This window comes from Lissotriton helveticus, chromosome 10 (genome assembly GCF_964261635.1).
Source record: "Lissotriton helveticus chromosome 10, aLisHel1.1, whole genome shotgun sequence".
NCBI classification, from domain to species: Eukaryota; Metazoa; Chordata; class Amphibia; order Caudata; family Salamandridae; genus Lissotriton; species Lissotriton helveticus.
This window is the reverse complement of record NC_136071.1, coordinates 919129568-919152890: the sequence shown is the minus strand read 5'-3', so window position 1 is coordinate 919152890 and position 23323 is coordinate 919129568. Positions and strand designations below refer to the sequence as shown.

General features: G+C 51.2%; 1 pseudogene; it reads left to right on the top strand.

The window, feature by feature from the left end:
- Positions 1–212: 212 nt before the first annotated feature.
- The window catches only part of LOC144784141 (vimentin-like), a 111822-nt pseudogene continuing 88711 nt past the window's right edge, over positions 213–23323 (top strand).

Genomic DNA, 23323 nt, shown 5'->3' with positions numbered 1-23323 from the left:
TGCTGCAGGTCCTGCCCGGAAGGTCCTGGTCACACCCTGGCGCTGATTGGCAGATTGGAGCCGCTCCGGCCTCCCATTGGCTGTGGTCGCTGCCTCTGCGGATGCGGTCCCCTCATGAGAGTATTAAAAGAGGTCCCCGGCCGCTCCTCAGCACTGACTGAGCGCACCAGAGAGGAGCACGGAGAAGCACAGGGGAGCACCGCAGCAGCAACATGAACAGTCTGGACTCCTCCCTGGCTGATGCCACCAATCAGGAGTTTATGTTCACCTGCATCAACGAGAAGGTCGATATGCAGCAGCTGAACGACCGCTTCGCCAAATACATCGACAAGGTGCGCTTCCTGGAGCAGCAGAACAAGAGCCTCGTGGCCGAGCTGGAGAAGCGGAAGGACCAGGGGGCAAGTCCCGCGTGGGCGACCTGTACGAGGAGGAGCAGCGCGAGCTGCGCAGGCAGGTGGACCAGCTCACCAACGAGAAGACCCGCGTCGAGACCGACCGCCTCAACTTTAGCGACGAAATCCAGCGGCTGCAAAAGAAGTAAGGGGCTGGTGTCTGAGGGGGTCTTTCGAAGGACCGCATTATTATCTAGCAACAGCTGGCAACCTTTGTGACACCAAAAGGACCAGGGCTCGAGTCAGGGGTCGACGCTGGTGGACGGCGTCCCCCCACTTCTTTCACAGGGTGGATGCCGTCCACCCTGCCAAGGAGGTGGGCCCCACTAAAAAAGATGCTGAATTCGTCCCGGTGTAATTTCCAAACACCGGGACACATTCAGCAGCGCCTGCATGTTGTTATCTGCTTTCCATCACAACAACGTGCAGGCGGGGATGGGGCTCTCTATTTTCTGACTCCTGCTGGAATACTCGGCCACAACAAAGGCCGATTCTCGGGGGTCATCAAGCCTCCTTTTGTTGGAGTTTCCTGGCTGGTAGCAGTCAGGAGCCTCACACCTGATGCAAATGCAGCAGAGGGGCAACAAAGGCTAGCACTTTGTTAGCACTTCACACATACTTAGGACCAGCTCACCAACGAGAAGACCCGCGTCGAGGCCGACCGCCTCAACTTTAGCGACAAAATCCAGCGGCTGCAAAAGAAGTAAGGGGCTGGTGTCTGAGGGGGTCTTTCGAAGGACCGCATTATTATCTAGCAACAGCTGGCAACCTTTGTGACACCAAAGGACCAGGGCTCGAGTCAGGGGTCGACGCTGGTGGACGGCGTCCCCCCACTTCTTTCACAGGGTGGATGCCGTCCACCCTGCCAAGAAGGTGGGCCCCACTAAAAAAGATGCTGAATTCGTCCCGGTGTAATTTCCAAACACCGGGACACATTCAGTTGCGCCTACACGTTGTTATCTGCTTTCCATCACAACAACGTGCAGGCGGGGATGGGGCTCTCTATTTTCTGACTCCCGCTGGAATACTCGGCCACAACAAAGGCCGATTCTCGGGGGTCATCAAGCCTCCTTTTGTTGGAGTTTCCTGGCTGGCAGCAGTCAGGAGCCTCACACCTGATGCAAATGCAGCAGAGGGGAAACAAAAGCTAGCACTTTGTTAGCACTTCACACATACTTAGGAGCGGCAGCTTTTCACTTTATTCATGCTCTGTTTAGGAGATTTTCATGCACTGTTAGAACGTCAGGTGTGTTGGCCTTTCCCAGTATTTGCACAAAATAAATTGCATTTATATAAGCTTATTACCCTTGAGGAGGCCTTGTAATAATTTGAATATCACTATTCCTTTTAAAGCACTAGGGCTAGAGAAAGCTTAATGCTGACAAAAGGTAACATTGTTTTATATGTAGCGTACAAAAGTGTGAATCTTCTGCCTAAATCAGGAGGGTTTGCAAGTATACTCGAAATGTGCTCATGATACACCTGCTTAACATATATGTGAGGGCTTAAAATCTGATATCACTTCTTGTGATGCCAGTTCCTTTGATGTCACGCAATGTGATGTCAGGCGCCGTGATGTCGCACGCTTGCGATGCCACGCTTTGTGATGCCACTTGCATACTGATTAACTAAGTTAGTCCCCCCACTTCTTTGTTTAGGACTTGTACCCTGCAAAGGACCATACCAAGCCTCAGAGGGGCATCCCACTGTAAGCAATAAGTGTAAACCTGCTGACCACCATGCCCATCTTCTGAGGGCAGGTCCAGAGGGGCACCCCACTATAGCATTAACAGGCAAAGCCTTTCTGGCTTCTTAAGGAGTGTACCAAGCCTCTCAGGGCTAGGTGAGAGGGTTGTCCTGAGCCAGCCTTTGCTCAGGGAACACTCTGGGTAAAAGCAACGTTGGCACCCCCTCCCAAGCGTCTTCTTTAGGTGTCTAACTATTGATAATTTGGGAGGAGTAGGAGGAAGGTGGGTGGGCCGATTAAGGCATGCCTCCCACTTGTCCTCCTTAATTGTCTTTATATTGAATATTTGGGAAGGTGTGGGGGGCAAGATTATGGACCGCTATAGAAAGAAAAAAAAAGCAGGCAAGGGCACCAGCAGCCTTCAGAACAAGTGTTTAACATTTTTCTTTGGATGGAAGAGGTAGGGAGACTGCTGCTGGTAGATGGAGCGCTGCTCTGGAGGTCCACACCCCAGCTGTAGACCCAGTTCACACATACCGATTGCGTAAAATCCGCTCCCAGCAAGACCCATGGGCAGTTCTCATCCGGGCACTGCCGAAGATCCTTTACCATCGACATGACGCCCACAGCCACCGAAGGACCTCCCACTGAACGACCCACTGAAACCCTCAACTGCATCCTTCTCAACATGCGCTCCCTACACCGTCACGCCGTGGAGATCTGGGACTTGATCGACACCCTCTCGCCCGGCATCGCATTCTGCATGGAAACCTGGACCTGCGCCACCTCCGGCCCGACATCGCCAGAGCTATCCCTGATGGCTACAAGATCCAGAGAAAGCACCGCCCACACCTCCCGGGAGGAGGAATCGCCATCGCACACAAGATGCCCCTCTGGCTCTCCACATCCAGCCCCAGCGACCCACACTCCAACACAGAACACCTCCACTTCCAGACCCAGGACCACGCTATGCGGAACCCTCATCTACAGACCACCGGGACCCCGCGCCCAGCCCGCAACCACCATCACCGAGCTCGCCGCACCCCACGCCATCACCTCCACCGACTACATCCTACTCGGGGACCTGAACTTCCACCTCGAGAACAACCAGGATCTCGATTCCACCACTCTCCTCGAGAACCTCGCCCACCTAGGACTGAAACAGCTTCTCAACAGGCCGACCCACAGAGCTGGACACACCCTCGACCCCATCTTTGCAGGAGGATCTAACATCCGCTTCAGCCACACCACCCAGCCCCTCTGGACAGACCACCACTGCGTCCATTTCACTGTCAACAACGCCACCGCACCCAAGCCTGCCCTGCGCCTGCCTCAACAGAACTGGAGCAAGGTCACCGAGGAACACCTGAACTCCACCCTCCTCCAAGACCCCCCAGGTCTACCACCAACCCCTACTCCGCAGCCAGGGAATTCCACCGCTGGGTCTCTTGCTGTGCTGGCAAGTTGGCACCTCTCCGGCACACCGCCAAACAACGCCCGCCAAAGGCCGCCTGGTTCACCTCCGAACTCCAAGAAGCCAGGCGCACCTGCAGACGTTTGGAGAAAACCTGGCGGAACCTGAATGCCACGGAAGCGCGAAACCTTCACAAGATCGCCATGAAGGACTACCACCAGCGTATAAGGGACACCAAAAGAACCTTCATCAGAGACAAAGTCAAGACCAACGTATCCAACATGAATGAGCTGTTCAAAGTCATTCAGCAGTTCGCAAAACCATCCAGCGAAGCCACTGACATCGCACCCTCCCAGGAACTATGCAACAAACTCAGCTCCTACTTCCACCTGAAGATCCAGGCCCTATACGACAATTTAAGCGAGCCTGCAGAAGACATCACCACACCACCCACCACCGTCAAGAAGCCGACCATCACCTCCTGGGTTACGGCGTCTGCCGAGCTCTTCTCCTCAACCATGAAGAATACACATTCAGGAGCCCTTACGGACACCTGCCCCCCCCACATCTTCCACAGGGCCGCCGCTGCCATCGATCCCGAAGTAGGACACTATCAACTCCTCCCTCACATCCGGCACCTGCCCTGAATACTGGAAACGCGCAGAGGTGAAACCCCTCCTCAAGAATACAACGGCCGACCCAACGGACCTGAAGAACTACCAGTCTATATGTCTCCTGGCGTTCGCTGCCAAAGTCACCTAACAACTCATGAACGCCCAGCTAACCGCCTTCATCGAAGAAAAATGCATCCTAGACGCTTCCCAATCTGGCTTCCGCAGCAACCACAGCACAGAGACTGCCCTCCTCGCTGCCACCGACGACATCCGCATGCTGCTCGACCATGGACACACTGCAGCCCTCATCCTCCTTGACCTCTCCGCAGCCTTCAACACCGTCTCGCATCGCACACTAGCCACCAGACTCCACAACGCAGGAATTCAAAGATCCACCCTCAACTGGATCCGATCCTTCCTCTCTGGCAGAATCCAGAGGATCAGACTCCCCCCTTTCCTCTCCGCCCCCACTGACATCGTCTGCAGAGTACCCCAGGGATCTTCACTAAGCCCAACGCTCTTCAACACCTACATGGCCCCCATCGCTGCCATCGTCAGACAGCACGGGCTTAGCGTCGCATCCTACGCCTACGACACCCAACTCATCCTCTGCCTCACCAAGAACCCAGAAATCACCATACTCATCTTCCAAGAAGGAATGAGAAGTGTAGCAGCTTGGATGAAGGACAGCAGCCTAAAGCAAAAACTTCGAGAAGACCGAGGTCCTCCTCCTCGGACCCTGCACCTCCGCATGGGATAACACCTGGTGGCCCTCTGCCCTCCGGAGCCCACCCACCCCAACTGACCACGCTCGGAACCTCAGCATTATCCTTGACTCCTCCCTCTCCATGAACCGCCAGATCAACGCTGTCTCCTCCACCAGTTTCAAACGCCTCTGCATCCTCCGCAAGACTTTCAAATGGATCCCCCCGACTGCAGAAAGACCATCACCCAAGCACTCATCACCAGCAGACTTGACTACGGCAACACCCTAAACGCCGGAATCAACAAAATTCTCCTAAGCAAGCTCCAGACCATCCAGAACGCTGCAGACAGAATCGTCCTAGGGACACCGCGCCACAAATATATGACCCAACACCTCCGAACCCTTCACTGGCTCCCCGTCGAGAAGAGGATCACCTACAAACTCCTCACCCACGCCTACAAATCCCTCAACAACATCGGACCCAAATACCTCAACGACTGAGTATATTTCCACGTACCCAAGAGAAACCTCTGCTCAGCTGACCTTGCCCTGGCGGAGGTCTCCCACATCCGCAGAAGCAGAACAGGCAGGAGAGCTTTTTCCCACATCACTGCTAAAACCTGGAACCTAAACCACTGATTGATTGATTGAACTAGTACTACCCACTCCCATTGGGGTAGGGGAGGCCAGTGAGAGGCAATGTGGAGGTGCATGCATGTATGTATTTGGACCATTAAACAGCGAACGAAGCTACAAAGAGACCAAACCTTGTACAGAAACACAACGGGGAAGGGGGGGGGCCAGGAGTGTCAGAGACCGGAGCATAGGCAGTGGAGAAGACACTAAAGGTAGATATGACGTGCCTGTTAAGGGATAGGGGAGGTGTTGGGTAGATGGATGAAGACATGGAATGGGGAAACAGGGCAGGTAACAGATAGGGGTTGCTGTGAGGCATGATATGGCGAAGGCCAGATGGTGAGTGGCAGTATCAGATACTGGGCTGCGGGAACGGTGGTGATCAAATACTGGGGTAGAAGCTACACTTGAAAGTGGGGAGGGTGCATGATGTGAGGTGGTGGACTTGTGAGGGAGAAAAACAAGCTGAGCCATTGGATGAATGCATTTTATGGCATCACACTCTTCAGAAAGTCTTAGAGTGGAGGCTACATAGAGAGGGAGGATTGCTTGAAGACATGGGTCTTGAGATGCTCCTGCTTGGAGGAGGGACCATGCCTTTAGGATTTAGCGGGAGAACAGTGGCGTACCACAGGCCCCCGCAGCTGTGGGGTGCGGTGGGCCCCCCATTCTCCAGGGTGCCCCCTCAGCACAGTACTCTGGCAGGAGAGCCCCGGATTGAGTCTGGAGGGGGGCCCTCCACGTAGCTTGCAGGGGCCCCCTCAAGGTCTGTTACACCAGTGCAGGAGAAAGCTTGTTTTTTGTTGTATAAAATGTATTTATAAAGAACACTGTCACCCTAAGACCACCTAGCGTCAATAGTAGAACATCAACTGTGCTGAACTATTCTAAGAGTAAAGTCGTTAGCTTGTTTCAGAAGGAAGGATGGGTGTAACAAAACTGAAGTTGCTTTGGTAACTTCTTCCAAACTGAAATGTAGACTGAAAAGGAGCAGCCTCCAGTCTGAGATTTATAAAGAACACTGTCACCCTAAGACCACCCAGCGTCAATAGTAGAACATCAACTGTGCTGCACTATTCAAAGAGTAAAGTTGGTAGCTTGTTTCAGAAGGAAGGATGGGTGTAACAAAACTGAAGTTGCTTTGGTAACTTCTTCCAAACTGAAATATAGACTGAAAAGGAGCAGCCTCCAGTCTGAGATTTGCAAAATCTGGGGACTTTCAGAAGAAGGCGCCCCGAAGGCATCTGATGACCCTCTTGCAGTATAATCCAGTGACCCTGTGGCTGCCTTTTGGAAGCCAAGGCATGGTGGGCCTCCATGATTGAGTGCCTTGTGAAGGCTGCAGCGAGCCGTAGCATTATTGGCCACCTCCCGGTGGGCATGCAAAGGACCTTATTAACTTGACACAATCTGATTGCCACCTGTGGTGCCCTCTCAGATTCAGTGCAGAATAGCACCTCAAATCTTCATGGTGCGAATTAGGATGTGTATATAACACTTACTACTATTGGCTTGAACTCAGGACACTTTCTTAATCAGGGCATCTTTTACTTCCATGGGGCAGCGTAAGGTATGTCACGCTGAGTGGTTTCATGGGTATGGTGGGTTGTGTCCTCTGTTCTGAAAACGTGAGGGCTGACATCCCACCATGTTTACAAACACATGGCAACGTCCCCGAGATTTTGCCCTCAAACATCTGTACTTTTGGACGAGGAGTGCGTCCCTTGGACATCTGGTTCCCCCTCACAGCTGCCCGGGTCTTCCCTCGCTCTCTTCTTTTATAAAACTATGGCCACTCTCTCACACCCTCTGCCTGCCAAACTGTGAATTCTTGAGTGCTGCGAGCTCTTAAGTACTTTTATCGTGACGCCGCCCCCGCAGCAACCCGCACATTACAAAGGACACAAACACAGTGATGTTTGGAAAAGGAATTGCAGGTTTATTTGTAACAACAAATAAAAAAAGGTGGGTTAACTTACAGGCGATCCCTATCCGCCCCGCAACCCCTAGTTGCTGGGCACCTGAAGTTTAGCCAAAATTCACCAGCGGCCATAGCCCGGTGATGTACCCTGGGAGCACTTACACTCCCACCGGTGAACCTAACGTCCACCATAACTCCGCCCACTGAACAAGGAAGAGTGACTCACACCTTCTCCAGCCTGGCGGAGCTAAGTATAGCAAGCCCCCGGTTGCTCAGGTTTACAACAGCCCTAAGGACTAACGGGGCGCCGTCGTACTCCAAGTTCCCAAGAAGGACCTCTTAGAGCATGTATGACTTATGCACGCTTGTGCTTGTCCTGGAGGCTTCAGTTTCCTGTTCCGGCGCCTTCCTGATGTGGGATCGCCTGTAACTCCTCCACAGCATTGGGTGTGGCTGCCGCTGCACCCAGAGCCCCCACCACTATTTCTACCTACATCCTGCTACTTCTAGCGCTTCCCCTAGATCTAGCAAGAATATCGCCATGCCTACCGTGGACCAATGGACCCCGTCCGAATCCCAGCAACCTATAGATTTCGCATGCAGCAGGCCGTGCCTAATGAAACCCAACCCCCGCATTTCCGTAAATTTCCTCATGGCCGCATTTACTCGCCTGCGGGCTACTTCCAATGCTTCCTGCGATCTAGCTCCGTGCCATATGGGCCTTGGTGTTATCTCTGACCACCAGACTCTGCAAGGGCCCAGCTCGCTGCTTAATGTGCTTAAGTCTACCCTCCTCACTTGCAACAGGTGCCTCTTCCCTATCGTTGCTAAATCATTCCCCCCCAGGTGCACCACCAAGATGTTGGGCCGTGGTCTACCCTCCTTCAAAGTTCTGCGCAGTGTTCCTACTAGATCTGCCCAGTGCATTCCCGGCACTCCAAACCAGGATATGGTGGTGTTGCTGAAACCATGTTTCCACGGAATTGCTTTCACCCATCTTGCCGTTCTTGCAACATAGGAGTGCCCCATAACCCACACATTTGTGCCTGCAATAAAACACAGTGATTTGGCAAACTACGTTTTATTCCACACTTCACACAAATTACAGACGCCCTTTTCATAGCGGCGCATATTCATATCAACATTTTTGTAATGTCTAACAGATCCCTGCATTGTTCCCTGTAAAGGGCTGAATCACACTTACTGGTCGTACATAGGTTTTGTAGCAGTTTGACTTCCACCGCCCCAACTTCTTGATCTCCTCTGCGGGTAACCCTTCCTTGAATGCAGTTGTTGCCGCCCCAATCCTGAATGAATGGGAGCTGTACTTAACACCCTTTAACGTGTATCCCGCCCTGAAAAGGCAACGCTGCATCATGTGTTCCACCTGGTATTTGGTGACTGGGGACCCGTCCAGATGTAGAAGCAATAGACCATCTGATAGTGGGCGTATGGCTAAGAAGGCGGCCAGCAGTGCTACCTCGCAATACCTGTCGTTCCCCAGGCGGTGCAGTGAGATCCCCCTCCCTTTGCCTTTTTGATCCGTTTTTGAAAAGCGTAAGAGGATCTCTACAGATTCTGCGGACAGTCGTACGTCCCGCATCAGCAAAGCTTTGGGGGAGGTCTCCGTCTTGGACCTTGCTACAATTTCACCTATTCTGAAAGCCCCAAAGAACGCTAAACTAAAAGTGGCGGCAAAGAGTTTTGCTTCCTACCCGGACTGGGCGACGGAAGGGAGGGCTTCTATAATTCCTTGGAGAGTCTCATAGTCAATGGGAGCCCGGAGGTCAGGAGACTTGGGCACTATTCTGGCCTAACCTTTGAGTGCCGCCCTGGTTGTGAAAGAAACGGTGGGGTCTTCCTGCCCTAGTAACCTGGCATGATGCCCAATGGCCGATAGGTGGCCCGCCATCAATGAGTGGCTCTTCCCTCCATCTTTGGCCCAAATCATGAACGCCTGCACCCTGTCGACCCTGTTGTAATTTGCTTATTCCCACGGGCCCATGATTTCACAGAATTTTTCCACACACGACTGGTACCTCCTCATTGTCCAGGGGCCCAAAGCCAGCTCACCTAGCTCTCTAATGCGCTGCGCCACTGCAGCAGGTGCCAGAGCTGGGCCGGGAAAGGTGTCATCTCTTCCCTCACTCTCGGCCATGCCTCCCGGAAACACTTCCAATGAAAACGGGAGAGAGCGTCAGTCGCAGTGTTTAGTGACCCTGGAATGTGTCTAGCTCTACACTCTACATTGTTGTATAGGCATACCCTCACTAGCTCCCTGAGCAGGCACAGTACTAGCGCGCAGCTAGCGGACTGTGTGTTAATTGCTTGTACTACAGCCAGGTTGTCGGACCACAGGACCACCCTCCTAGCTGAGAGCATAGCCGGCCAGAGGTGGAAAGCCACCACGATGGGGAATAATTCCAAGACTGTTATGTTGGTCGTTATTATTTTCTTCCTCCATGCGTTTGGCCATTTCTCCGCGCACCATTACCTGTCCAAAATTGCGCCAAAACCCTCCCTGCCTGATGCATCGGTAAAAAATGTCAGTTCCTGGCTGCTGGTCTAGGGGGCTCTCCATATTGCAGACCCATTGAATTGCTCCAAGAATTCCCCCCAAATCCGTAGGTCCTCTTTCACTCCATTGCTGAGCCTTACTTTATGATGTTTTCTATTTATCTTGGCAGCTGCCCTGGCTAGCCTGCGCGCAAAGGCCCTACCAGCGGGGATCACTTTGGTGGCAAAACTTAGCCTGCCATGTAAACTCTGTATGTCCTCCAATGACACTTTCCCTTGCCCCAGCATTGCCCGAATTAGTGCCGCTATCTCGCTGACCTTGTCCGGAGGGAGTCTGGCTTCACCTGCCCTGGTGTCTATCTCCACTCCCAAGAAAGTTAAGACTTGCGCTGGCCCTACCGTCTTCTCAGGGGCCAAAGGAACACCTAGCTGCCTGGTAACATTCTGGAATTTAGCTAATGCATTTCCGCAATCTTGCGAGTCTTTGCTCCCTACGAACATGAAATCGTCAAGGTAGTGCGTCATGGTTCCCACCCCTTCTGTTGCTTCCAGTACCCACTGCAGGAAAGTGCTAAAAGCCTCGAAAAATGCACAAGATATGGAGCACCCCATTGGCGTGCACCTGTCATAGTAGTACTCCTGTCCTAACCTGAAGCCCAACAGGTGCTGGCTGCTTGGGTGTACTGGCAGTAGGCGGAAGGCCGATTCTATGTCTGCTTTGGCTAACCATGCCCCCTTGCCAGCCCGTCTTACCAAATCCATTGCTATGTCAAATGAGCAGTATGATACTGAACAAACTCCATCTGCCAGGTTGTGGTTGACAGACTCACCCTCGGGGTATGACAAGTGATGTATCAGTCTGAAAGCCCCAGGTTCTTTCTTTGGAACTATACCCAGGGGGGAAACTACAAAATGCTCGAGGGGGGGGCTCCGGGAAGGCACCCGCTACCCTGCCTAATTCGATCTCCTTGAAGACCTTAGCTCTCACTACCTCTGGTCTTTCTTTAGCGGATTTTAGGTTCTCTGCATCTCGCGCTTGTTGGATCTCTATGATAGGTATCAGGAAACCTTCAGCAAAACCCCCAAGTAGCAGCCTCCCGTCAATTTTGTTGGGATATTTGTTCAGTAAGGGAATCAAGTGGTCCAATCTAATAGGTGAGGGCCCCTTTACTGCTATCGCCTGTGTCGCTGGTGAGGGGTGTGCCTGGATCAGGTGGCGTGGTGTTAAAGGGGGGGGGAGCCATGTCTGGGGGGGGTGGATGGCAGGGGCGCGCCATGCTGTTAGTTGGCCTGCCCAGGCCCCCCTCCCCCCATGCTGCCCTCTCTGTGTCTGTCCTCTGTTGTTCCTGAATGCTCCAGCCTGGTGTTGCCCTCCGCAATTGCTGCATGCATGTGAGAACTTGCAGGTTCTCCCCCAGTGGCAGTGACCATTGTTGAATAACCTGCAAGTTCCGGGCTGTGTTCTACCGCCAACCCCTTTCTGCCCCCTCCCCCGGTGTCCACCCCGAAATGTAGTGGTACCTTGCTCGCTGTGCCGCTGCTGTTGCGTGTAACTTTGTCTGTTGTCGCTGTGTTAGGGGTTGGAGGATAGCAACAAGGGCTAGGTTGAGATATTGACATGTGGTTAGAAGCAAACCCTGTGTCCCTTTTGCCACATTCCCCCATGGAGTATACAGAGTATGCTCTTTAGAGACGATCCCTGGACCACGTAAAGGGACGCTCTACCTAGGAAAAGACGCTTGGCTTACTGCCGTGACCACGCCCCCTTCCTTGTTCCTGTTTGTTGCAAACGCCATTCCCCCTAGCGTGTTGCTTGTTTCCTTCGTCCAGCCAGAATTCTCCGCTCTCCTAAAAGATATCGATTGGGAAGTTTGCAGAGATACTTATCCTGACACGGATTTCCCCGCATTCCGTTTCTTCCCCGGCTCTAGAGAGAAAGCCGGTTCATGTTACCTCACGCACCTCTCGGTGCACGTCTCGGCTGAGAAACCTAAGTTTGATTTACCCGCATTTTTTGTATATTGAGCTCTCTTCCCCGCTCGGTGAACATTTCGGCTTTGAAGTCAAGATTTGTGCCGAGTTTCATACACCTTTTGCGAACGGCTAGAGAAGTTATATTTACTTATCCCCATACCGAGAGAGTGTCGCTCCGCCCGGCGCTTGGTCCAGGGCCGGGCTTCGCCTCTCTTGAGAGAGTAGATGCTCCGCTCTTCGTTGCTCCAGAAGAGCCGGCCATTGCTCCTCCATTCCCAAGGTTTACTTACCTTATTATTTCTCTAGCCATTTTTTCTTTTGGTCTGAATGGTTGAATGTCGTGTGAGAGAGTTATCTAGTGGCCCCTCCCAGTGCATCAGGACTCCTGCCTTTACGAGTCCTGTATCTTACCCACTTCTCTCTTCAGGGACACTCAGGGACATACCTGGGGTAAGTGAAATGCAATGCTAATCACATGTCAATGTCTTTCTAGGTTGTATGTATAGCACAGTGTATTGGTACCCTCCTTTTGTTTCCTTGCAGCATTTTGTGACCAGACAGACCTGTTTTCCTCCTGTGATTCCGCCCCACGTATGGGGAGAGTGGTGGACACTCCTTGGAATTTTCCCCCATACTTTTAGAGAACAGCCTATAGGCATGTATGTTACACATCATACCTGTGGTTGTTTTTTAGAGGTTAAGGGGATTTCTCTTCACTTCCGTGGACTCTTGGGTGCCTGGTGCTTGAACCCTGACACGCTGCTTGCGCGTACTGCCCCTTGCCACTTGTCCCAGCTCCCTGCAGCGCCCTGGACCCCATGTGGTCCATCCAAAGTTGCACCTCCTTGTGATCCCAGCGCATTTTGGGGCATTTGGACATCTTCTTCCTGAACTCTCTGTCATAGTTTAACCATCCCACGCCACCCCACTTTTTTGCCTCCTTGTGAATTAGCCTGCCATATTGCACCAAAGCGGGGCCCTGATCTGAAAATGTTTCCATTATTACGGACGATAAAATTGCAAAGGCCTCTAACCATGTGTCAATTGTTTTCTCAGGCCATTGCTGAAACTTCACATTTTTTTCGTCTTCTTTTAGCCCTGCCCTGCGCAGATCTGTGCCCTGTTGCCCCAGCATGAGAAGGGAGAAAATGTTGATGAATTCTCTCTTCCAGATCAGTTCTTTTGCTGCCAGTGGAACTTCCCAGGACAATGATGAGCGCCCCGACAGCAAGGGTGCATCTAACACCACTTCCTCCTCTTCGCTAGTTGGCGTTGTCAGTGCCGGCACAGGTATCTGTGCCGTGGGCGATGGAGTGGCTGAGGGGAGGGGGGTTAGAGGGGTTGAGGAGGGGGATTGAATATTACTCTGCGCCATTGTTATAGGTGCTGGCGTATCTGGAGAAACGGGTACCAACGGAGCCAGCTGGGATGCCGGCCCTGTTACATCAGGTGTGGAGTTGTTATCTGAAAGCGGCACTGCAGGCGCCGGCGGGACCCGTGATGACTGGGGCACTGTGGCCGGGGAGGTCGGCGCCGGTAATCTGGGGGCAGACCCCCCGACCCCCATACTTTGGCCGGCCCCTAGGCCCCCCTTCCCAAGTTCGATACGCTCTCTTTCATTTCGGTCATAAAAGTTTGCAATGTGAACAGGATCTTACCCAGATCGCTTTTCGTGGCGTACTCCGCCGCGGGTTGTGCCGCTTTACGATTGCCTGACGTTCCAGGCGCGTCATGCATCGGTGCGACCGTCGTCTTGGCCCCGCCTTTGTTTTTTGCCGGTCGGGGGAATTGCTTGTTTGTGGCAATTTTAAATCTCTTGGACGCCCTGGGGTGTCCTGACCCTTCTGTATCGTCCTCCTCTATAGCTATAATGTCACTGTGACACCCGAATCGGTGTTGCTGGCATTGAGCAGCTCCGTTGCCCCTGTCATGCCATTGGTCTTGACGAGCTGAAGAAAAGTTGCTGCCTGTGCCTCTGGAGATGGTCCCGAATCTGTTCCCTCGTCTTGGTACGTAGAGAAGAGCGCTGGGGATCTCTGCTCAGACATCATGGCCCCGTCCCGCCTCTATCTGCAAGATAAATGTACATTGGCTACCATACCATCCTTCTGCCATAAACGGGGGGAGGCGGGGGGAGCCGCGATGTGATAGTTGACTACCCCCCTTTCTTGTTACCCCTCTTATCGGTAACCGTTCCCTTGCCAGAGATCAACTTACTTCTTGCTCCTGCGCGTCAATATATTGCCCCCCTTGTCGTCGCACCGTCCTTTCTTTGCTATTCAGCGAACGCTATTTCTGCCTGACGTCCTCCGTTCCGGCTCTACTGTGATAAAAGGTACATATAAACATTCACTCTTCCGTTCCCGAGAGCAGTTGGTGTTGGCGAGGGGGGGAATGCGGGGCGCTGACATTGTCTGCCGACCCCCCCGTGTGTCAATCACTTTAACGCATCGCCCTATATTGGGCATCACAACGCCTGGCGTATTCCTCTCACACTTACCACTTCGCTGCGCGAGTCACCTTTTGCTTCTGTGCTCCTGCTGATCGCTATTTCCCCCTGCCTGTAATAAGGAACACTGATTATCATTTGCGCTCCTCGGTGTATGAGTGTGGGCATTAATGCATACTTGATCTTAACGAACTTGTTGCCTGTAATGAACATGTTGCCCCTTTCAAGTCCCTCTCATGCACTCAGAACTGTTGGCAGGCTGTTGTTATTACCATTACCTTTGTTTTGCGGATTGGCTTTCGCAGACTACTCCGGGCACGACGTCGGTCTTAAAGGCAAATGAATGCGTGAGTACTGCTCAGCGTATGAGCCCAGTAATTGTTGCGCTGTAATTGTGGCATGGTAATGTGTATAGAACACACCGGGAATCACGGCCACAGAACAAATCGGGCTAGCAACAGCCCGAAATCCTATTAAATTGATAATTGCAGTGGGTATGAATTGAACAGTAACTAAATAAGGAGCGGGTATACAAATTTATTATAAACAGCGAGCAACCCCCACCCGGGGCCGGCATGGTATAACCTGGGGGGGGAGCCTGTCCCCAGACCGCTAACTCAAATAATTGCGTGTAGCTGCAGCTGCTATGTTGGTTACCTCAGCGTAAAGCAGAGTAAAATTAACTATGATATATGCGCGTAAACAGGCTCATTCACGTGCTACGCGGATGATGATTCGCTGGTCAGAGTGCGGGGGGTTTAACAGGAGCCCACAATTTCTGTGACAATTGGCAACAAACATGCGGCAGGCAAGAGTCGCGTTGAAGCAGTTAAAGCATGCCCTTTCCCGACAACGGCCCCCAAGCAACTGAGAGTACCCGGGCTTGAGTTTTTTCACAATGATTTCATCGGCCATCTAACACCCATTAGAGATTAATTTTAATTATTCAATACCCCGAACTCACAAGGCTTTGAAGTTGCACCGATGCCGAGGCTCGAACCCTTTATAATTATCACTGCCGTAAATAAATTAATTCTAATGGGCCCCCGACAAATGCCGCGCCGCCGCCCTCACCCCTGAGCCCGGAATGAGAGACACCGCGAGGGTACCGACAAAACATTTACCACGTCTCACCACTGTGACCACAATGGGATACCGCAAAGGGTACCGGCAAAACATTTACAACGTTTAATAAGCTATTTGCATGCAGCTCGGGGTGCTGGATCGTAGATCTTAAAATCATTAGCTGTTTGTGTTTAAAAGCAAGCACAAATGACCAAACTGTAACATCGCCGAGCGCCAATGCCATCTGTATCAGGCGCGTGACACACGCAGCTGTGGCTGGGAGGTAGCAACTCATTAAACAATGGCACCATGCTTGGGAACGGGCTTCTGTGGCTTGGAGGGCCGTAAACTAAACGCGCCGACCCTCCCCCGGTGAGGCGGGGTGATTCAGGAGTTCCTGGACTGTAAACGCCTGTCCGGCCAGGCCTGCCCGCGACTGTAAGGTGTCGTGCTACCGCCCTGGAAAACATGCCTATTTAGCCAAAGGCAGTAAAGCAAAGCATGCCCCTGACCCAAGCATGCCCATGCCCCTCCGGTCTCTGACCCGCATGACCCGGCCGACAGCGCACGTGGCTCGACCCGCCCGCCGTGAGGCGGCCGGGGGGGGTTGATCACTCCCCGCGTTTTGCTTTTTGGGCACTACCGCAAGTGTTGCTCTACCCGCCCGCAAGTGAGGCGGACGGGGGGGTCGCTGGGCAATCCACGCGTGTGCGGCGGCCGGGGGGGGAGGCGGGGCTGGTCACTCCACGCGTTTAACTTTTTTGTGCACTGCCCCTCTAATGCACTTCTGCCGGCCCGCCATGAGGCCTGCCCGTAACCCCTTGCCAGCGCGACCGAGGAAGGTTGACTGCAAGGGGTTGGCCCCCCCCAAAACCGACGTGCACCCCACCTCCTCAGCGGCCCGTCGGTAAGCGGGCCGCCTAGCCCGGCTCAACCTCCAAGGAGAGGGAGTAGGCGGAGGGGGTACCAGCCCGTTTACCCCCACCTCCTCAGCGGCCCGACGATAAGCGGGCCGCCTAGCACTGCTCGACCTCCATGAAGAAGGAGTAGGCGGAGGGGGGGTACCGAAGTAGCGCTACACTCACCGCCAGTCACAAATCCGCCAAGACCAGAGTCATCACGCGGCGTCGTCGATGTAAAGGGGGAATCGATGTAAAAGGGGGTGAACCTTGTCCTGGATGGAGAAGAAAGGGGGGGGGGGCTACCTATGGGCCTGGAAGCAACCTGCCTTCCGTGACTTGCCTGGCGGGGGGAGCAGCGAAAAAAAGGACGCAGGTGAGGAGGGGGAGCCCTTGATACCAGGGCCACGCCCCCTTCACCGGCGGCCTGTCCGCACCGCGCTCCCCCAGGGTCCTGCTGCCCGGCTCCCTCAAATGTACTACGAGGGGCTGCCCTCCTACGGGGTCCCCTGCAGGGACCACGGGCATCCTGCATGAAGTTAGATACAGTTTGTTTTTCGACATTGCTCCGGCAGGTGCATATCTTTCCCAAGCTGGGATTCTTAGGTGTGCGTTTTTGTTTGGCTAACGGGGGGTGCCGCTTGGAGGAGGCAGCGCTCGACCTGATCCTTGGCCAGCTGCCTCCCGGTGATCTCCTGATCCAGAGCGGGGGCCTTTGTGGAGTGGCCGCGACCGCAGTGGCACACGAATGGAAGACCGAGGCGGCAAAGGGGCAGGATCCTTCTACTGCCTCCAAGCAGCTGCTTTGAAGCGTTTTGACAGCTTCTTCATTGTGCTAGGGCACCGCTGGTAAGCCACCATCGCAACAAGCCTGAAGGACATCTGGACAATTCGTAACTCTAACCACTAGAATCTGGAGTAGGCTTTTATACTTACTACCATTCTTATGTGAATTTAGAGTTTTTCAGTTTTTATCTTTTATGTAACTCATGTACTCTGAAGTCCTTAGGTAACTGGTCCTATTGTAAAGCACTCTGAAACCTTCGGGTACAGTTTGCGCTATATAAAAATCCATTAAATAAATAAATAAAATAAAAATAAATTAACTTGTGCCATAGTCTCACACTTTGAAATGCCCCCGTGCCGACCAACTAACTACTCCCCCACAGTACTCTGCATTTGAGGTCAAATCTTTTGAGAGGGTGGGAGTTGTGTTATGTCACCAGGGGTGCTGCTGAGATTGGAGGCTGGGTGTGAATACAGAGATCGGCAGCCACCCCACTCCCACCATCCTTCAGACCCAACCCCTTGCAAATGGTGTAGCAGCGCATGCAATGTAATTTGTTTTATTTATTTATGTACTTAACTCCGGTCGGCAGTATGTTGGAGTTTACTACCCCTCCACCCTGCCCCGCTCCGCCCCACCGCCCGCAGCACTCCCTTAAGGAGCCGGGACTGTTTCTTAGTCTTTTTTAATTTTATTTTCAGATTTTTATGAAGTGCAAGGAAGACCCCTATAGGAATCAGAGCATCTTACATTTTACTTTGCGTGCTACAGTTTATATACATTAAGAAAACATGCACAATAACACCCCAAATTGTGACAGAAAGTTTGTTGGAGGAATTGTTCCTTATTCTCCTGTCATGTTTTTTTTTTCAGGCTGAAGGATGAAATAATAAAGCGAGAGAAGGCGGAGAAGACCGGCAAGTCTTACAGACAGGTTTGGGACACATACTTTTATCTCCAAAACTAAACTTTTGTAGGTATCTTGGGGGCAGATGTACAAGTCCCATGCGCTACTTTTGCACCGCTGTTGCGTCACTTCTGTGATGCAGCGGTGGCGAAAAGCTAGCGCCATGCTGCAGGGGATTTACAACGTGACGCATCTAAGGAGATGCGTCGCGTTGTAAAACCCTGCGCCACATGAAACCTGCGTCAGGTTTCATGTGGGCGTTCAGGTGCAGGGGGGATTTCCGGCGCAGGGTTGGTACAGTGCTGGAGTTGCGTCATGCCTGCGACACAACTCCAGCACTGCGCCAACGTTACGACATTTCCTTGCGCCATGATGCAGCGCTTTGTAAATGCGGCGCATCTTTGGTGGCGCAAGGACTGTGATGCGTGTCGCAAGTTTCCTGGCGCCTCCCTGCTGATTTGCAGACACTGGTACACACCTTGACTAGAAATATGTCTAAGAGAAAGAGACAGCATCAATAAAGATAATTCATGAAAACATTTATATAAAAACCTCAGTTTGAATGGACAGTTGAAGAATTTGCATTTCAAATCTGATTTACTGACAAATTCACTAATACATGTAGCCTCACAATACAGTACAAGGCATTGAAAGACAGCTGATGGTTTATCTGGGGAAAGAAACACAATGAGTTTCATGATTCATTAATCATACAAACCCAGAAACACGTGTCTAGAGATAACAGCACTACATGCACCAACTTTGGTGAAAGACTACAGCAACTTTGACAGTAAGCAAACTGCATTTACCAGGATGCAATGGGATCAACTGTGCTGGGATGAGAGGCAGTGTGCTCCCTCCCCCCCTGTGTTCAAAAGGCTCCCATGAGCCAACGAGCTGACAAGCTCTCCTGGGATGCACCTGTGTGCCTGTGGAGAGGTACTGTGACCTGTGAAGACTTGGGCACCATTTCAGCAACCTCTGATGACTTTTCTCTGCTCCTTACAACTCTTTGCTCTCTACTGATGACGGGCTAAACCCAGAAGCGCATGTCTAGAGATAACAGCACTACCTGCACCAACTTTGGTGAAAAACTACAGCAACTTTGAAAGTAAACATACTGCATTTACCAGGATGCATTGGGGTGGACTGTGCTGGGATGAGAGGCAGTGTGCTCCCTCCCCCCCTGTGTTCAAAAGTCTCCCTGAGCCAACAAGCTGACAAGCTCTCCTGGGATGCACCTGTGTGCCTGTGGAAAGGTACTGCGACCTGTGAAGACTTGGGCACCATTTCAGCAACCCCTGATGACTTTTCTCTGCTCCTTACTACTCTTTCCTCTCTACTGATGGCGGGATAAACCCAGAAACACATGTTTAGAGATAACAGCACTACCTGCACCAACTTTGGTGAAAGATTACAGCAACTTTGAAAGTAAGCATACTGCATTTACCAGGATGCAATGAGGTGAACTGTGCTGGGACGAGAGGCAGTGTGCTCCCTCCCCCCTATATATATTTTCATATTTCGATGCACTCATAAATGTTATCACAAACTCTCAATGTTAACATATTTTTTATTTTCTCTCAACACATAGATACAGTTATGTGTATTCTCATTTGTTTCTCTCATTGTTTAAATGTTTGCGTTCATCAGGTTAGAACACGCTACATGCTTTATAATGATGCATCATGTGTCTCTTACGTTGTGTGACTTAACCGGTTAACATGTCTTCATGAGGAATTTATTGTTGCAATGATCTTTACTAGTAAGAATTGATAAAGGTAGCCATCAAATGACATTTACTCTCCATCACTTCCAATCCTCAATTTTACCCACTCATCTGCAATTGCGGGTAATTTCGACTCTCACCAGAACTGCAGTGTCTATAATGCTTACCCTATCTCAGCCCTAAATCACTGGACTCAGATTCACCTAAGCCACTCAAACGTTGTGCTAATAGGAGTTGTAAAAACTTTTGTCAGCTGGCTTCATCCAATTAAAATCAAATTTGAATACATTATGTGTTTTCTTGCAGATACAGGAGATGTCTGTTTGTGCATCAACACTGGAGATATATTTTTGTTGCTTTTAGGTCAAGCCTGGGCAGCTCATGCACTGCTCTGCGAGGCATGCTGTAGTTGGGTATGGACTTGAAGCTCCTCCCACTCATCGCCCATATTTTTCATTGGCTGTGTTCTTAATAATTACTTGCGTGTCATCCACGTGAGGATCAGACCCCAATTGCCTTTGTGATGCGATGTGCGAGTTTAACCATAAAAGAACATTTCGTCAGTTATGAAGGGAAATTATATTGGCAAACTACGGGCACTTCTATGGGCAGCACTTGTGCCCCTAGTATGGCCAATTTATATATGCATGGCTTCGAAACCAAGTTTATATACCCCAGTACCAATCCTTTTCAACCTCAACTCAAACTGCGGAAACAGTATATAGACGATATCCTGGTCGTCTGGGAAGGTGACCAGGGATCTCTTCATACGTTTTCCAATTGGTTGAATGACTGTGACATTAATCTGAAATTTACTGGTGAGGCCAGTACCATGACAGTGTCATACCTAGATCTTAGGCTATACCCTAAAAATGGTAAAATCCACACTGAATTATACCAAAAGCCTATGGCTAGGAATTCACTGCTTAGTTATCATAGCTTCAAACCACGTGCCTTATTGACAAATCTTCCTATAGGTTAGTTTTTAAGACTACGTAGGAATTGTAGCGAGGTTGCTAGATACAAACAACATGCCAAGAATTTGAGTGAGGAATTACTTGCAATAAATTATCCCACTCACTTGGTGTATAGAGCAGAAAAAAGAGCACATAATAACCACTGAGAAGCATTGCTTGAATCTTATGATGAACCAGAAAAAAAGAGAATGGTTTGTGTGACTACTTACAGTGACTTGACTGACAATATCAAAAGGGCCGTTACAAAATCCTGGCATATTTTGAATACAGGTTCTCTAACATTGGAGTAGCGTTTATTTGCTCTGAAAAGGAGTAGTAATCTGCAAGATCTACTAGTTCATACTAGACCGAGACTACCACAACAGGGGGCCAGACAGAATACTTTATGGGGGGCTTCACCAGTCACAGGTCATTTCCCTTGTGGATGTTGTCCCCGTGCCCTTTCACAAAACATATGAGTCGCTTGGAAAAGGTCGTTTTTTGCCCAACCTCCTCATTTTAAAATAAGCGTTCTTTGTTGTGTGACAGAGGGATTTTGGGGGGAAGGGTATTTGCGTGGATTGTGTGAATTGGGGCTTTTTTGAAATTTTTTAAAATACAGCGTTGGAATTGTTTTATTAGCTGACATTGTGTGGAAGTCTTTAAACAGAGTGCACCATACCCGTTCCTCATCAGGTGGCACTCTCGGGGGGCTAGTTGGGACAGCGGCCATCTTGGACGCGACTCGCGTTGTTCGTGGCCAGCGTTCCAGATGACGCACGCTGCACGCCGGCTTTAGGCAATTCCTTATTTAGCGGGGTCAGTGCGGCTTTGCGGTGCTTGGAAAAGGTCGTTTTTTGCTCACTCTCCTCATTTTAAAATAAGCGTTCTTTGTTGTGTGACAGAGGGAATTTGGAGGGAAGGTTATTTGTGTGAATTGCGTGAATTGGGGCTTTTAAGGAATTTTTTTAAAATACAGCATTGGAATTGTTTTATTAGCTGACATTGTGTGGAAGTCTTTAAACAGTGTGCACGATACCCCTTCCTCATCGGTCGGCACTCTCGGGGGGTTAGTCGGGACAACGACCATCTTGGACGCAACTCGCGTCGTTCGCGGTCAGCGTCCAGATGACGCACTCTGCACGCCGGCTTTAGGCAATTCCTTATTTAGAGGGGTCAGTGCGGCTGTGCAGCGCTTGGGAAAGGTCCTTTTTAACTCACTCTCCTCCTTTTAAAATAAGCGTTCTTTGTTGTGTGACAGAGGGAATTTGGGGGGAAGGTTATTTGCGTAAATTCCGTGAATTGGGGCTTTTTAGGAACTTTTTTAAAATACAGCGTTGGAATTGTTTTATTAGCTGACATTGTGTGGAAGTCTTTAAACAGAGTGCACCATACCTCTTCCTCATCGGGCGGCACTCTCGGGGGGTTAGTCGGGACAGCAGCTATCTTGGACGCGACTCGCGTTGTTCAAGGTCAGTGTTACAGATGACGCACGCTGCACGCCAGCTTTAGCCACACCTTATTTGAATGGCGCCTGCTCAAACGAGCAACGGGCGCGCCAACGGTGCTCCGAAGGCGCACCTAAGGCAAGCCCGTCTGCGCCCGTCAGCGCTAAGTCAGCACTCAGGGCAAGCCACTCTGCTCGAGATGACTCTGGGAGCAGTAATGTCATCCACTTATCAAGTGAGTTGTTGAAATCCCTGAAACCCCTTACATGTCTATCCCATAGAGATGGGCAAATAGGACCTACTAGGGACTATGTTTGTGAGGATTGTGGGTTTAGATTTTCACCGGAGCCCCTGTCGCTGCCAACTGATATGTTAGCTGACACACTTAGGTCGGGGAATAACAGTGCCTGTCTCATTAATGCTAGATCCGCCAAGAAGCATTATGTAGACATTGCTGATCTGATTACTGATAACGGTCTGGACATATTGTTTGTCACTGAGACCTGGCTTGGCGCCTTCTCTAACCCCATCGTGGCCTTGGCAACACCGGCTGGTTTCAAAGTCCATCGGGTGGATCGCCATGTTGGCAGAGGTGGTGGTCTAGCCATTTGGTATAGGGAAGGATGGTCCCTCCACAGTGAAATATCCACCCTTTGGGGCGATTGTGAGGGTCTGGATTTTAGTTTACAACTTTCAGCCCACTTTACTTTTGGGGGGGTCCCTGATTTACCAGCCTCCTGGGCCAGCCAGGAACTTTCTGGATACCTGTGAGGATGCGCTGGCAGAGCGTGCACTGCGTTTCTCAAATTATGTTTTTCTTGGTGATGTCAAGCTCCACCTGGACCACACTGAGATGACTGATTCTACAGTTGTTTTGGATGCCCTTCATCTGGCTAACCTTTCACAAATAGTTATGTTTCCTACCCACCTAGGATGGCACATTTTGGATATCATCTGTACTAATTTCCCTATATCGGTGTCAAGGTCGAGGCCGGTTGCCTGGTCGGATCATTTTCCCATATTTTTTTCACGGGCAATGAAGAACTCTCAACAACCAGCCATCTGCCACCGACCCCCAGCCATTAGGAAAATGGACCCGGGTCTGCTGATTGTTTCTCTGGCAGCTTCCAGGCCTTCCCTGTTGGGGGATCTGGAGGAAAATGTATGTCAGTTTGCTGACTGGATTGCAAGCTCGGTGGCTACTCTGTCTGCACCATGTCAG